Below are 16,804 nucleotides of genomic sequence, written 5' to 3' on the forward strand. Positions count from 1 at the left end.
TGAAAAATAGGTCACTTTCACTAAAAGATTCACTTTCAGTATATGGCTCCTAAGATCTTGTGTGGTTTCTAGGGGGTTGCTATGCAGTTGTTAAGGTTGTTCAACCCCCTGTTATGTGATTGCTGGGGTTTTCAGTTTGGTTTCTAGAGTGTTGATATGGGGTTACTACGGTTTCTGAACCGCACTGTTATGTGGTTGCTAGGGTGTTGCTATGCTGTTGCTAAGGTCTCTCAACTTCACTGTTATGTGGTTGTTGGAGTTTTCAGTTTCTGGGATGTTAATATGTCATTATTAAGGTTTTTGAACCGCTCTGTTATGTGGTTGCTAGGTTTTCCAGTGTGGTTTCTAGGGTGTTGCTATTATGTTTTCAATGTATTCTCAGAACACATTGTTGCTCCTCCTTCGGTGTATGTGACGAGGATTTTTTGCCCATTATTTACACGCCAGGCGATCATTTAAAAAACTATTAACACCCCTACTCAACAAGCCGTATGATTTAAAGTATTATTCAGGTCTATAGAACAGATGGTGTGGGACTAAGTTACTTGCCAAAGTTTAATACTGTGGATTAGAGGGTCGTTGAAATCTCTAACCTTACGCATGATTAATACTGAACGCGATGCTTAACTAAGCAACATATATTATGTTAACGTGTAATGTAAAATACACAAAAGCTGCCGTTTTGCTGACTGTAATTACCTTTACTTAAAGACCTGAGTAGTTTTTTTACTCTCAAGCCCATGATAGAGATTTCACAGCATTCTGTAACAAATGTGCAATGGACAGGGTGTTGTTGCCATGGTGAAATATGGGCATCACAATGAGAATAAGATTGCTACATAGTAGTGAGAAACATTAGACTGGAGAGACTGGAGATTCTATATTCTTTTGAACTTAATGGACTGCATCACACTTACCATTATGTAGTATGTGACGTCTCATACTCTTTATTGGCCCTTTATTGGTTACATTTGCTGAATTCTCATACATCAAGAAGGATTTCATTTTTCATGACTCATTCAATGAGCAAAGTAATCTCATTCATATTTATACAAATAAGCGCATTTTTTTATGCCTAATTAGACACTAAAAAGTACAGATTTAAAACGTTGAATAACATTATTAATTCGAGCCTTTTACAAATCAAAAATGTATGTAATAGAATAAAAAAATAAAATTCTAAAACAGTCGTCGGGTGATAATGTATGACAAAATTATTTGATTTATTACTGTGTCATTTTGTTTTGTACATTTCTCTCTAAATGCTTCAAATCAGATATAACTGATTAGATGTTTAATATGTCAGAAATTAGACTCTCTTTGTCATTTAAAGGCAGTTGTGCTGGCAGATTTGTAATTGATTTGACCTTTTATCTGAAGCAGCGGGGACAGTGAAAAAATAATATTTATACAGATGTGATGTGACCACAATAAAGTTTATTTTATAAACAAAAACGCAAACAACAATCAAGATATCTACTGTAAATGATGAAACTTGAAAACACAAAGTTCAGCGAAAATTGTTATTTCTCACTCTCATACGTGAGATTTAGCTTAATGGATTTTATTCCTTTCTCCCACTTAGGCTGATAATTAGAGCAGTATATGAGCCGTAAAAACTCTGTTTCTCCCAAGATTTCTTGAGAGTTGTGCGCCATCTGTTCTTCCTATCCATCCCTGAGTAACCACACACATTTCACCCACCCACAAACACAAGCGCATAAACACACACACACACACAAATGTTCAGTTCCTTTATGAATGACTGTCTGTACTGAGGTTTGAACCCCAGCACCCTCGTCTGTAATGAAGCAGAAAAGAGAAGTTAGGTGTGAGCGTCCCGGCTGCCGACCAGGTAATCTGGAGCATTTGTTGATTAATGACCGTATCCAGGTGAGCAGAATCACTGTTCAGGGCAACTGCTTCTATCCAGCCATTAATTTCTGGAAATAGTTTGTATAATTAGTCCGTTTAATGTTCATATTTGTAAAAAAGAAGGATTTTATGTGTGACTAGGTGCAAAACAAAGTGTGTCAGATTTCCAAATGTGTCTAATTGTATGTTTATTCAAAGAAACTATTTACCCTAAATATCAATTGAAAATGAAAAATTTTAAATGTAATTTCTTTTCACCTCTATGTCCATGTTCATATGATAAAAGAAATGTAGAATACTATTCGCTCAAAATGTAAATAATAACCAAATTTGGTAACACTTTTATAGGTTGTTGATGAGCTAGCAACGAACAATATTTATAGGCCTACAATATTTTTATTTACAGCAATTATTAATCTAAGTTTGTGCATTTTTAATAGACATAAAAAACTGTTTAAAGGAACCTTAAGTATAGAGAGATGTATTTAGTTCTTTAGTCTAGTTCTTTGTTCAGTTTAGCTGCCTGTGCTTGCGACCATTTTACATCATCGAAAAAGAAAATGTTTATTCCTTTTTTTTTAAGAAATGAAAATATTTGATGAGTTTCTAACGACAAATGCTAGTACTGTAACGCTATTACAATGTAAGCCACACATCTCTCAATACCCAGGCTTCCTTTTGACGTTGGTTGATGCACAATTATGAATAGTTGTATTGGCATTTACAAAGATTAATACATGTTGAAAAACTATATCGTTCATTGTAACTTTATGTTACCAAATACAATCTTCTTGTAAAATGTCAGTTTTAAAGTGAGTTGTACCTTTAAATTGATTTACTTTTATTTGATCAAGTTCAGCTCAATTTCTTAGCTACAGCTCTGTTAAAACTGGATTTATGGTGTTACTCAGATAGTAAGGTTTGAAAATTAATAAATTTATTACGCTGTAGTCTCAAACACTTTTCAAACTGAATATTGACAGAATTAATTGACTTCACACAACTTCAATTAACATCATGCATTAGTTGTGCTCCAAGCTTTATGTTTCATTGCACTCTTCCTGTGTCATCTGAAACCTCATCAGATGGTGAAGCCTCAGGCCATGAGCTTTCTACTTTAACGCCTCACTTCGCTCGATCTCTCAGGGAAACTCTTCACATCTTGGCCACCCGAGTGAAATATATTGATACCTGTGGGCTGACGGGCGTGTAAGTCTGTTCGATCCCTCGGCAGCCGCTAACCAATTTCTCATGTTTAATCATTTCTCTGGCCTTCACCTGCCCCTGCAGGGTCACCATCATTAATTACCTTTCAGCTGTGGGCAGTGGGAAAAACACCCGGGACAACGGTGACAGTAATCGCATAAACCACTGGACCGAACCACTGAATGGAGCTCCCAGTAGCCCAGTGTGGTTGGGTATGAGATGAGAGATGCATTGTTTTTTGTTATTTAAGAATAGCTTAATTTTTTCATCATGAAAAGTCATCTGCAATTGTATTGGCCTTTGAAATATTGAAGGCAATGTTTTATTTGTGACTTAAAAGAATTAAATTAATTTTTTTAAAGGGAAAGTTCAACCCAAAATGAAAAATCTATCATCTTTTACTCATCCTCTTGCCAACCTGTATGTCTTTCGTTCTTCTGCTGAACATGGAAGAAGATATTTTGAAGAATGTTACTAACCAAACATGATGGCCCCCAGTGACTTTCACTTCCACATATATATTTTTTGTGTTCCACTAAAAAAAGAGTCATACACAGGTTTTGAACGACAAAACACAAGCAATCTCTTTTAAGGGTTTAAGGTTACGTTTTTTAATGACACATTTTAGTTACAGATTGAAATCAAGTGAAATGAAGGGTTGAAATCAAACTTTGATGCTCATTATCTCAAAATCAGATTTTGACACTTTAGCCTGGTTTTCACAGACTGGTTCACATTTTCATTCGTGTTTCAGCCTTTTCACTCAATAATATGTGAAATTAGCGCAATGAAATTGATTCACACAAACTTTTAATAGTTTTTTTATTTTTCACATAACATCTGTTATCGTCTCCAATTTCCATCGTTAACTTGATGCTAAACTTCCTCAACTTTAACCTGCATCATTGACACTTGCAAAAAAAAAGAGAGGTAAGCAATTTTAACACCAATTTTGGCTTTAAAATGTTCCTTCTGGTATCCGCTGCTAGTCTGTTAGTCCGAAGTGCACAGAATGTAACTTGCAAAAAAGTGAAAATGACGACTGAAACTCAAGCAGAGCAACAATCCCCCACTACTGAATAAATAATGGTTGCGTTTCCCTTTTCCAATGTTTGATGATTTAGACACATAAATTGTCCATATAATAGTGCCAGCAATTTGGGTTCTTGTACATTATAACATTAGCCAGGATTAGTTCGATTAAACATAAGGTCTCAGGTTTAGAAAGCACAAATGAACATGGTGGTAAGTTTAAATGAAACAATTAACCATATTGTGTTGCATTATGGGATACCAGTGTAAATATTTACCATTATCACACTATGCAGCTTAATATACTAGAAAAAGGTACATGAGTATTTACTGCAACTTGTTGTGTCAGAAAACAGCCTGGTCTACATTGATTTTTTTAGTACAAATCTACAAACAGTCTTCTATAAAAAATGACTGTAAAATAACCTCAATAATTTAGCAGAGCACTAAGCAGCATGAGGTAAGATTTACGCTCATCCCTCTCAATGTTCTTAAGCTCCAACTTCTTGGCTTATTTCTACTTAAACGCCTTCATTATTTCACAGATTTCGTCTAATTTTCTTTCACACAGAGTTCACAAACTCGCACCAGCCGCCCGCTCGACGACAGATCCAGACGATTACACACCCCAAGCTCCTGATGAATATTTCACACCAGCTACGCGCCGAGGAGAAATATGAATACAGATGTCACTCTGCTTGTCAAAGCCTCACCGCGCGCCTGCCGTACCTCCATGCACCTCCCCTCAACGGATTTCGCCTGAGGTGACGTGTCATCTGCGGTCTATCTATAGCCCTATGAAATATTTTAAGATTGCACGCTTCTGCACCCCATTAACAATTGTGTCTGTGACAGGGTGCAGCTACACTTGAACTGCTGAGGCGGCAGAATATAGAGCCGTATATATTCAGGGCCTGCTTTTATATCGGCTGCAAGTTATAGATGTGTTTTAAAGTTAACGCTCCTACTGTTAGCAAAAAATTCAGATAGGTTTGTGTTAAAAACAACTTTCTACGACACCAAAATAATCCAAATTTCCCCAAATCATTGGTTGGCCAAACAGATAATCCCACTTTAAAGTTTCTACGTCAACCTGAAGTGTATTCCACAAATAATAATGTACCGTGATATTAAAAGATTTGGTTCATCTGAATTCTTTCGTCATTTACACCATCAGCTTACTTCTGCGTAACACTAAAGGTAATATTCCGAAGAACATCTAATCTGTTTTTCCATATGATGGAATTGAAAGGTGATGAAACGTTCAAGCCTTGAAAAGGACGTAAAAGAGTAAGTTGGTATATTGTATATAAAAGTGGCATCGGTGTATAACGCATCCAAGGCACACATGCGTTCCCACGCATACATTCTTGACAAGGTTGTAGTTCTCATCTGTCATATGTGCAGATGGCTCTTTTATGTGACGTCTGAGATCTAGCTTGTTTTCGTTCATCTTGTGAAGTGGGATATAAGAGCTGTTGTTGAGTTGGTCTGTGTGGGATGTGATCAGACCGCAGGAGACATCTGCTCTGTCGCACTGCTAATAAATTCCTCTGTCACACAAATTCTCTCTAGAATTGGTCATGCAACTCATAAATATCAGAAGCATCCGACTTATTTGAAGTATCCGACAGCTAATTAAATTTTAACTGCATCATACATGCATCGTATTTACATTTAAAAATGTTATGATTTATTAATGTCGTGCTTACGCTGCATGTGGCCAACATCCAACCCGTAGAATTAAAGGATCACTTCACCCAAAAATACAAAGCATAAAATTTTAAGAATATTTAGGCAGCATGTATCAGCTTTTATGCGGTTGTGTGCGTGTGTACAGTATATACAGGCGAAAAGAATAGATATTAACGAGATGCTTGGTTAAACTTTTCAATAAATGAGGAGGAAATGCAACACTCAAAATGGCTGCTCGATAAGGGCTGAGGATTTTCAAGGGCGGGGCTCTACACATAGGGTTGTGGGGCACTTCGCTAAAAAAGTCACTTTAAAAAAGTTTGTTTTTTAGGACAACTTGGAAAACAAACATTATGGTACAGTTGATGTCAGGCTCAATTGTTGGTTGGAAGTATGCAGTTTATTTGTGAATTTTGCTAAGGAATTACAAAACATTTCCCCATGCAAGTAGGTAGGACTTTGGTCTTGCTTTGACTGAAACAGCTGCTCGGGAGCGTTGCAAACATGGCCGCCGTGTTGCTTGACTTCCGTAAACGGACTTTGATTCAGGTTTCTACATTCCCTGTTGAAAAATCCAGCTGGTTAGCTATGCTTTGAAACATGGCGACTGGTTGAAGATGATCCCGAGCTTTTTATAAGCTGGTCATGTGGTGGTCCTAAGCAACCAGCTTAAACCAGCTCATGACCAACTGAAGACCAGCATAAACTTGCTCAAACCAGCTGCCATGCTTCAAAACATACCTATGCAGCATATGCTGTTTTTTTTGTGGGGACCAAATGTCATAAGAATGGTTAAAGTCTTAACCGTTTACATTCTGGGGACAGGCTACTGAGACCCACAATGCAAATTGATCATTAAATAAACCAAATTATGCTTGTACGAAAATGCAAAAAGGTTTTTGTGAGGGTTTGCATGGAACATTTTGTATAGTATAAAAGTCATTGTAAATTCTATGGAAAGTCCCCTCTATGAATGAAAACAAGTGTATGTGGCCCTCTTGTCTTTAGAGTGTAAATTTAACAGTGTATTCATTTAGTCAGCATGTGGTCTTTGGCTGTACACAAGTTTGGCGCATCCATTTTAAATGAGTTCTGAAAAGAGACCCAAAATACAAACCAGTTCAACAGTTCAAATGACACCCTGAAAAGAAAGCCATACCTGCATTTGCTGCGAAATACTGTTTGTCTCCCTCACAAAGCGTTGACATAATGATGTGATACCGTAATGCCCATGAGGAGGTTGTACATGATGATAGTGATGATAATGATGAAACTTACAAAGAGGGCGAAGACAATGAAGAAAGAAATGATGGCGATGATGACAGCAGTGATTATGACTGTGGAAAACGTCTCATGCTGAGACGGAAACAACCATTTGCCTTCGAGCCATGCAAATTTCAAGTAGTGTCTCCCTCGGTAACCTCCAGTTCTCATTGATGAAGCGTTCGGCTCTTTTCCATTCGCAGTCATTAGCGACAGACAAAGACTGTAATGTGGGAAGAGAGCGACGCTGGGGTATTAGATAGAGTGGGTGTCAGGCTGCTGCAGATCAGGACATTTCCCACCCATGCAGGAGACCTCCTGTGTATAAGCCTGTTTTCTGTCTTTAGGCAAGTTGATGTGCTGGATGTTAATGTTAGTCGCAGCAATGAATAAACTATCATAAAAATGCTATTGACACATTTTTATTGGATCAACAGAAGTGTTTTGCGATTTGCAGCTTTGATCGATGCATTGATGTATTTTCTATGAAACTGGAAATTTGGAGGGAATTGTTGAGTGGCTCCTGCCCTCTGTCCACAATACATTTGAAAATACAGTTTTTGCTTTTGCATACTTTATATTGCATTTTAGAAAACAGAATATCTCAAAACTCACAGTTATTGTTTGGCAGCACAACACGAGGATACTTTCGCTTTTGCAACTTAAATAGTTATACCCACAGCAAAATCTCTACCTCATTATCTGTCCATTATAAAATGAAATATTTAACCTTTCACCTGTATTGCCGTGACATAAAGAGAGTTAATAAACAAAGTAAATAAATGCTTGACATGAAATAAACGCTTGACACAGGTTCAGTAGCGTAACAAGTCAGGTGCATGCCCATATGCAAAAACTTTAACGCATTACTGAACATCAGTTTTTACTCAGGTTTGTTATTTAAATGTTAATGCGCGCCAATCACGCTCAAATAACGGCAGACCCCAAGGGTGCGCAAACTCCCAAGCGCCAGAAAGAGGAAGAAAGTGACGCAGCCAGCGTTTTGCACATGTTTTTACCCGCGATATGTGAACGGCCCTAACATTAATAGTACAGTTGTCAATCATTACACATTTAGCTACTTACATCTGAATCTTTTACTTGTCAATACAGCAAATCCCGCCTTCTTTCATTTGATTGGACAGTAATCCTCGCCTTCCTTCATTTGTTTGCCACCTCAATCAGTTTGATATTGAGGAGCTCATTCAGAGTCCATATAAATTAAACTTCATTCTGTTTTGATAAAGCAAGGTAAACAAAGAAATGTTGTACATTATACATTATACAATAGGCCCTTTTCACATGACGCCACGTATCTTCCGTTCTGCCGCGAAACAGTGTAGCGTTACTTCCGCTAGCGCCTCAGAATGGAGTTTACCAAGTCCCTTGCACAGCTGCCACAAATATGGCTAGATGATGTACGACATCTTGAAGGCAAATTTTCGCTTACTACAAGATCAAAGTTAGATAAAGGATACAAATTCTTCGTTGAACATAACCTGTTTGATTATGAAGGTTAGTGTATCGTTTTCTTTTTGTGCTAGCGAAGGTGCTAGGATAAGTACTTGAATAGGTGTTCTCAAATTTTAATTTTTCACTGTTCTAATTCTACCGCGACAGCTTAACGAAAGTTATGTTTCTTCTTCTTCTTGTTTGTTGCAAGACGGATGTCATGATTCACTGCTTTGCTAAAAGGCGGATGTTATGTTACGTCATTGTGAAAGGGGCCTATAATTATAGAGTGTAAAAGATTATATGTATTAAATGGATGCCAAATAATTTGGACAAGAAAGACCTCTCTACTAGCCCTAACCTTTAAATACACTTAATTGTCAAACACCTGCTAGCCATTTTCTGATATTTTCTTCCTTTTGTTGAAAAGTAATGTCTGTATGATCTGATATGTGATGTGAAACTGTAGTTTGGTAAAAGGCAGATTTGATATTGTGTTCATATGTAGCATCTGAACTACTTGTTATGCGACTTGCAAAGCTGCTGGCAAAGTGGTGTCGTTTTTTGCACTCAACATTTTTTTCTGGGGGAGGACCCACTCACATCTGCCCATGGGTAGACCAGATCTGAGATCAGTCATTGAGTCATTTTCTACAGTATTAGACCACCATGAATAAAACTTAGATGTGGGCCCCAATCCTCCAGGCCCATATGCACCTGCATACCCTGCATACCCCGACACTACGCTACTGCACAGGTTAAAGCTTCTAACGATGTACGTTTTACATGTGTGAAATAGTGAGTGTACTCATTTCTTCGAAATGTGATTTTTGTCAGTGTTTGGATCACACTAGTTCATAGAGATCCTTAAAGGTGCTTTGTGTAATTTTTTGTAGGGTCTATTGACAGAAATACAATATAATGTGTATAAAGACCTCACATGAAGCATTTTGTTTTAATTAGCTGAGAATGAGATATTTCTATTTACATAAACCACGGGTCCCCTAACATGTCCCTTAAACAGACAAACTGCTCTATAGAGTGTGTTTTGTAAATATGTTAGATACTTCGGCAGAGAAGTGAAAACGTGATGACATCTTAGTTCTGTCTCAGCCGCTGTAGTGCTTTGAAAGGGAGGGGGTGTAGTGAGCCGTTGGTTGCAATTCGCAACCTCACCACCACTGGATGTTGCCAAATTTCATACACTGGACCTTTAAGAACATATTCATGCTAAAAGCCAAATACTTGTTTTATTCCATGGGTACTTTAAGACAAAATGCGGCCAAGTTAGGTTGTATATTCTCTCTGACAGTTGAACTGGTTTCAAAGGAAGCCAAAGCATTACACTTGATGAATCATCCCAAAAAGCTATTCACAAAATTTTCAACACATTTTATCTCCTCATCTTATAGAGTTTTTTCATGAAAAAGAATCTTGTAACTGGAAAAGGTACTCTATTTTGACAACAGCTTAGCTTCTAAAAAGGTTATTAGCATCATTACTTTTAGTTTACTTCACACTGTTCCTCCAGTTTTACTAGAATTCGGAGAGCCAGCTGTGTGATCAAAAACATTGCAGATTATGTTCAGCCCACATGAAGTTTCTTCACAAGCACTCCAGAGATTGATGAAATGAACATGGTTTCGGCAAAGAGCAACTCAGTTTGTGTCTTCCGCAGGCAACATTTGGAGGGCACACTAGTTTTTATCATATGCTTTTCATAAGTGACATTCATAAAGTCAAGAATCACTATTATGGTTCCCACACATTTCGCCTACTTTCTGATAAACCATATCAAGATATTTAAAGCATTAGAGATTTAATGGTGGGTTGAGGTCTGTAAACAACCAAAAAGTAACCATTCAGAAAATCACAGAAGCTGCATTACAATGTGTTAAAAATCACTTAGAACACTACAAATGAGACCCTGGACTGTCTTGGTCTTGGGGCAGAATCATAGCAGGATCCCTTGTTTCATGTGGAGAGAGAGAATTTTGGATCTTTTTGATCGCCATACTCTCATGATCTTCCTCGCCGGACCACAAAACCATAAATAGCACGGTATTTTGAAGCAATTCCCAAAATTGTATGGGTTTATCGATTTTGCTTTTATGGCAAAAACCATAAGGATATTAAGTAGATATCAGATTCCATGAAGATATCTCGTAAATTTCCCACCAATTGTATCACAACTTTATTTTTTTGTGAGTAGATGCAGCAAAATCGCAAACAAAAATGGCTGGCATCACATGCACATCACAAACTTCGTTCGTTGCTGCCCACTTCTGGGAATTACTCTCTCAAATTGAGTTTCTTTGTAAAGCTCAGAATTTCTGCTTTCGGGTTGATCTACTCTCCACGACGTCATTACAGTAGGCCCACAGAGAACATTAAAACAAACCTGTTTCTTCGTAGCAACGGCCCTCTACAGCACATCTGATGGACAAATTTAAAGTCGATTTTATAAATATTTTTTGCACCCCCAGATTTCAGATATTCACATAGTTGTATCACAGCCAAATAGGGTCCTAAAATGTACCCTTTTTAGTCCAGGGTCACAAATAATAATGAACCTATTAGCACGAGTCTGATACCATTCTAACATTATTGAAGAACAGATAAACCTGTCCTTATAAAATGACCATTAAACTATTTGGACAAATAGGTAACTTAATTAAATTTGAATGTCATTGCATTATATAACAAACTATTAAACCGATTGCCATCCACAAACAAACATCGCAAGACCTTTTAAAGGCGCGCAGAACACTTCCACTAACATAAACAGAGAACAACGCAGAAAAGAATCCTTGCGAGAGCACATTTCTGCTCCTCGTGCAAAAACGCAGCCTGCAAGTCAATTTGTTCAGTTACCATCTGTACTGAGGATCATTTTACTGGATGTGAGGAAGTCCGTTTCCTTTCATATTTATACAAATGTACTACCATATTCCATATTCCACTTAAAATAGGAATGTTTATATTTTCGCTATATCTAGGCCTATACTTTATAATGTAAAGTCTTGCAACTTTTAACTTTTTTAACATCTTGAAAACCGTCCTTGACCTCTGTTATTTTTAAGTTAAATGTCACTATATGTAATGCAATGACATTTATGCAGTTTTAACTTTTCAAAACCATTTGAGGGCTGCTGTGTGTCAAGGTGAATTTACTTTTACTAAACTGCCACTAATACACTTTGAAAATTGCAAAAAATATTGTTGTGTAACGGCAGGAGAGATATACAGATTTAGTAGAAATAGAAATACACAGAGTTGCTTCTCTTGAAGAATATGTTTATGTAGAGGCCATAGATCAGAAAGTCTCCATACTGGACTAGAACATTAATCAGAAGCCAGAAATAGAGAAGTGTACAGTAGTGTGTACACTTTCCTTTACACCTTGAGAAGCGAGACGGAGTTCTCTTAAATATTGACTCTATTCCAAAAGCCAGTGTGCTGACTAACCGTGTGCTGTCTATGTAGACAGCTGCTTTCTAAAAGCCTAGGATCCTCACAACAAAGGTCTTATTTTTGCCACATTTGCAGTATTTTTTTATGCTATATTTATATTTCCCCCCTTGTCTCTTATCCTTAACTGTGTTCACTTTTTTCCCCTCTCTCTCTCTTTGTATATTTATTTTATTACTATTTATTTTTTATTGTTATATTGCTGTAGACTGCCTATGCCCTCACAAAATAATTTTAATGGATACTGTCACTGACATCTGTACAAATGAAAAATAAACTTGAAACTTTATTCTGTATTTTTCACTCAGGATAAGAAAAAGCTTCAAGAGGTTAGATTTAAAAAAAACTAGTGCCCTTGTCGGCGCTGATAGACTTGTGGTTAGTGCTCTGACGTGTGGCGCTGTTGCACTCCGGGTGACCCGGGTTCGGGTCACGACTCGTAGTTCTTTTCCATTCCCACCCCCTCTCTCGCCCACTTCGCTTCCTGTTCTCTCACTGCTCTTGTAAAATAAAGGCAAAAAATGGCAAAAGAAGCAAGTGCTCTTTAAGTACCTTAATAATGCACTTACTCAACTGAAATATGAAGTGTAAAATTTTTGACTTACTACATTGAAATTTTCAAAAGTTTTAAGGGGTGACTTAAAGGAGTAGTTCATTTAAGTTGTCATAATTGATTTAAATAAATAATGAAAGAATTAATTGTGATCATATTATTCCTTTAATGATCAGTTGAAATACACAGTACTTATTATCTTAGTGTAGAAAAATATTTTTTATTTATAGTGACACCCTAATGTTCGGCTGATAAAGAGAATATCCCACAGAAAGACTGCGATCAGATGGGAGTGTTTGAGGTATTGGTGGAGAAGTGAGTTTTAAAACCGACATGGCAAGCTTGAGTGGCCTTAACACAAGGCAAATCAATTCCTCAATACACCATTAGAGGATGATAAGGCCTGTCTCCATTGTGTAATTTAAGTGAATAAAAACTTGTTTAGCTATCACCTGTCAGGCCAGCTGTGCCTGATCCCAAAACCTGATTAACAGAAGGAAATTAGCTGATCGAGGTGTCAGCGTATCCTCCGAGTGGCTTCACTTCAGGATATCGGATAGTCACGACTGAGTTAGAAAGAGGGAGAGTGTGGAAGAGCTGAAACTGGGTTTGATCTCGTTTCATTAGGTCTTTGCTAAGATACATTGGGGTTAGCCAATATCTCTTTAGCATGTCAAGCACTCAGACATTTACATGAATGTTTCCCTTATTCCCCTGTTTTTATCAGAGTTTACTATCCTGGAGCTTATCTGATACTAATATGAGCAAGGTTTATGAGGTTCAGAAGTGGTGTTAGTGTTGTTTTCTTGGTTTCATTGTTCTTAACACAAAAGCCTTTATACATTTGTAGTAATAATAGTTTTATGTGTTATGCTAAACAAAATCTCTCCAAAAGTTACTATGAGGTTTTTGGAATGATAAAATATAAAAGGTCTTACACATTCCAGCAGGTTGCAATTATGCATTAGTAGTGTTTTGAAGACCTCCCTTAGACATACAAAATAATAATAATAATGTAGCAGCATATTTCAATTAAAGGTTGTGTAATTGTGCTAATAGAATGCGTGCAGAGACGTTGTAGCTCAGTCTCTTGTGTTACCAGGGCAGCGCGTGACACGTTTGTGTTTAAATTCTAAAGATTTCCGTTAGCAGCCCTGCGGTGAAAAATTAAACCATTTACATACCGGCCGGCATGATTCGGCACGGAGTGGAACGATTAAGTAACGAGCACGATTCGGCTCCTTGGTGAAAAAGTGCTTATGGAAGAAAAAATGCAATTGTGGTCAAAAGTGCCCCAGAACTGTTTGCTTTCCCACATTCTTCAAAATATCTTCTTTTGTGTTCAACAGAACAAATAAAAATGTGTAAAGCAATTTTGCCATCTTTGTGGCATATTTTGTCCAGTTCAATTATCTGAAAATAAAAAGCAACGTTTTCATTTTAAACAGGAAGTTAAGTTGTCACTCCTTCACAAAATTAAACAACAAATGATCATTTTACTTAAACACGTACCTAGTAATATTAAATTAATAAATAATCTAAATATATTTTGAGTGGTCTCTCCCTTTATTCCATGGCTGTATATTTCATAATTATTTTTCTGCATTTATTTTCTGTATATTTTTTCTGCCATTTTTCTGTATTTAACCCTATCCTGATGAGACTCTATGGATACAAAAAAACGATTTTCCCATCTTAAAAATGTGCAAAAACTCATGCTACGACAGACACTGGTTTATTCCATCTGTACGTGACCAACCGGGTGTGTTTGTGTTTTATTTCTTATGCCCCATACCCTAAATGAAAAAAGCATTCTGACAGGTATGCCAGGGGCAGTTTTTAGCTATTTTGTGCATTTGTGCCCATGAAACCTAAAGAAAGCTACTTTATTTAAATTAACATTACCATCTCAATGGCAGTTGTACCTGGCCTGTGAATGTCATATAAATACTCAATTTAAAGTAAAACCATGACAACACTGACTGGCTTATGATGCAAAGAATACTGGTGTGCATTGACTATTTTTAAATGAGGCTACAATTTAAACTGCATTGGCTCAATCACACATTTACGTTGAACTTTCGTAAACTCGGGTTATACTGCAGTCTACAGGTTCACAGAATTTCCACATCAATATTTTAATCAGTCATAAAAAATGAATCGCTGTGGCCAAGTGGGATTTCGGAATGAAGATAAAGGTTAGGATCAAGGTTTTTCGGTAGTTTGACAACTCGTCATGAGTTTCTTGTTTGCCTTTGGCAACTGGTCGCGTTTCAACCTGGAAGCGGGATCGTAAAAGTTTATAAGTTTGTTGAAGTTAAAGCAGTAAAGCACTTTTTAACAAGGCAAATATTACAATAATGACCTGTCACTAAAATTTAGGTTCACTTTCGAGTGAGATTGTTGGATCAGTATCAAATACCTTTTAAAAGTTAAAAGCACATGTTCATTCTAACAGTAACAGTCATGAACAGAACAAATGACAGATAACACAGGCTGAAACACTCCTGCGATGAAACAGAGCCTGTTGATCAAAGCTAACATTCCTCTCCCTTTTAATGACTCCATCTTGCTTTCTTGTCATGACGAAAATGGCTGTGGGAAGCTTGCTAGAACTTCCACTTGGAAAAAAAAGACAAGAGGAAATGTGTCGAGATTAAACATACATTCCCTTTCATATCACTATCAAAGGAGAAAGTCCACAGTAGAGCTGAAAGATGTATTCTTGCACCATCCACAAAGACACAGTTGTTGTTTTTTTTGTTCATATTTATTCTTTTTGTCACTAATTTGTCAAGAGGCCTGTTTCCTCAGCATCTTTAATACTCGCGAGTTGTGTTTTTTCGGCGTTTGTGCTTGAATAATAGAACAACTCTTCTGATTATTGCATCACTGCGTGTTGTGGCTTATATCTGGGAGCCCAGCACCCATTAGCATCTTTTTTATTGCTTTTACCATCAAAATCCTGTGAAAACGACTCCTCCCAGACTTTTGAGGTTCCTTTTTATCCATTCTTTCGCTCGTATGATAATTTTATATCTCACGAGAAACTAAATTAAAGGAATAAATATTTCTGCTTGAGTTCATGAATATTAAACTCGTTTTGACACTGATAGGTGGTTCTTCTATACCGTGTAGAATTAATATTCATGAACCAACCCCACCCAATCACATTATTTCATTAATATTCATGAGTTAAAGCTTAAATTTTCCCTGTTGTGGACAATTTTACTGATTAAAACTAATCATTGACTTCTAAATTATATACTTTGACATCTGTTATGGACTCAAAACCAATGCAAGTCAATATACCGCCGTTGTTCGGTTATTGACATTCTTTAAAATATCTTCTTTTGTGACCTGCAGGAGAAAGAAAGTCATACAGGATTTAAATGACATGAGAGTGAGTAAATGACAGAATTTTTCATTTTTAGGTGAACTATCCGTTTAAATTCCCCAATTGTGTTATCAAGCAAATTCCCGCCATCCCTTAGCCAGTGAATACACTAAACATTTGCAGAAACACAACCTGTTAAATACTCCCCTTAACCAGCTGTTCTACTCAGGTGTTCTGCATTTATTCTTTTAACAGGACTCAACTTGACAACATGGATCAGTAATAGACACCTGAGCATTGGGTTTTCCCTGTCACCTGTGATCCGCATAGAGGTATAGCAGGTATTTATAGATATCATACACCCCCTCCACAGACGCACAACAGCAGGCGGTCTCCATTAAATAAGTCTGACTTCATAAAACTGACAGACTTGCTTCGCAAAACGTTTCGACAGCACAGGCACATTAGGGGAGTTTCAGGTTGCGCCGGCGGGACGCAGGATTAATCACGAGAAGCGCCGCGAGGCAGTGCATGAGTATTCTTTAATACATCAGATGCGTTCCACTAAAACTGTCTGTTTGATTTAGAGATAGTAAATATGATTTGTTCGGATGTGTCGGCGGAAAGCGTGGAGTTGCACATTTTGTTTGGGAAGAGGCCGGATATTATGATAAATGACTGAGACAGTTCCATGCATGGGAGACTGAAGTGGTGTACTTGCAGTGTTCCAGAAAAAAAAAAACTATAAAAAATGGGAAGGCAGCAGTTGTTTCTTCTCCGTGTAATCACTTATGTATTTGTCTACGGCCCTCTTTTGGATGAGACTAGTTTTTCCCGTGTGGTTTAGATACATTTGTGTGTTCACAGACGACATTTTGAATTTCATCCCTATTAAACTTGTTTTCCTTAAATTACTTAAT

This window comes from Triplophysa dalaica, chromosome 22 (assembly GCF_015846415.1).
Source record: "Triplophysa dalaica isolate WHDGS20190420 chromosome 22, ASM1584641v1, whole genome shotgun sequence".
Taxonomy (NCBI): Eukaryota; Metazoa; Chordata; class Actinopteri; order Cypriniformes; family Nemacheilidae; genus Triplophysa; species Triplophysa dalaica.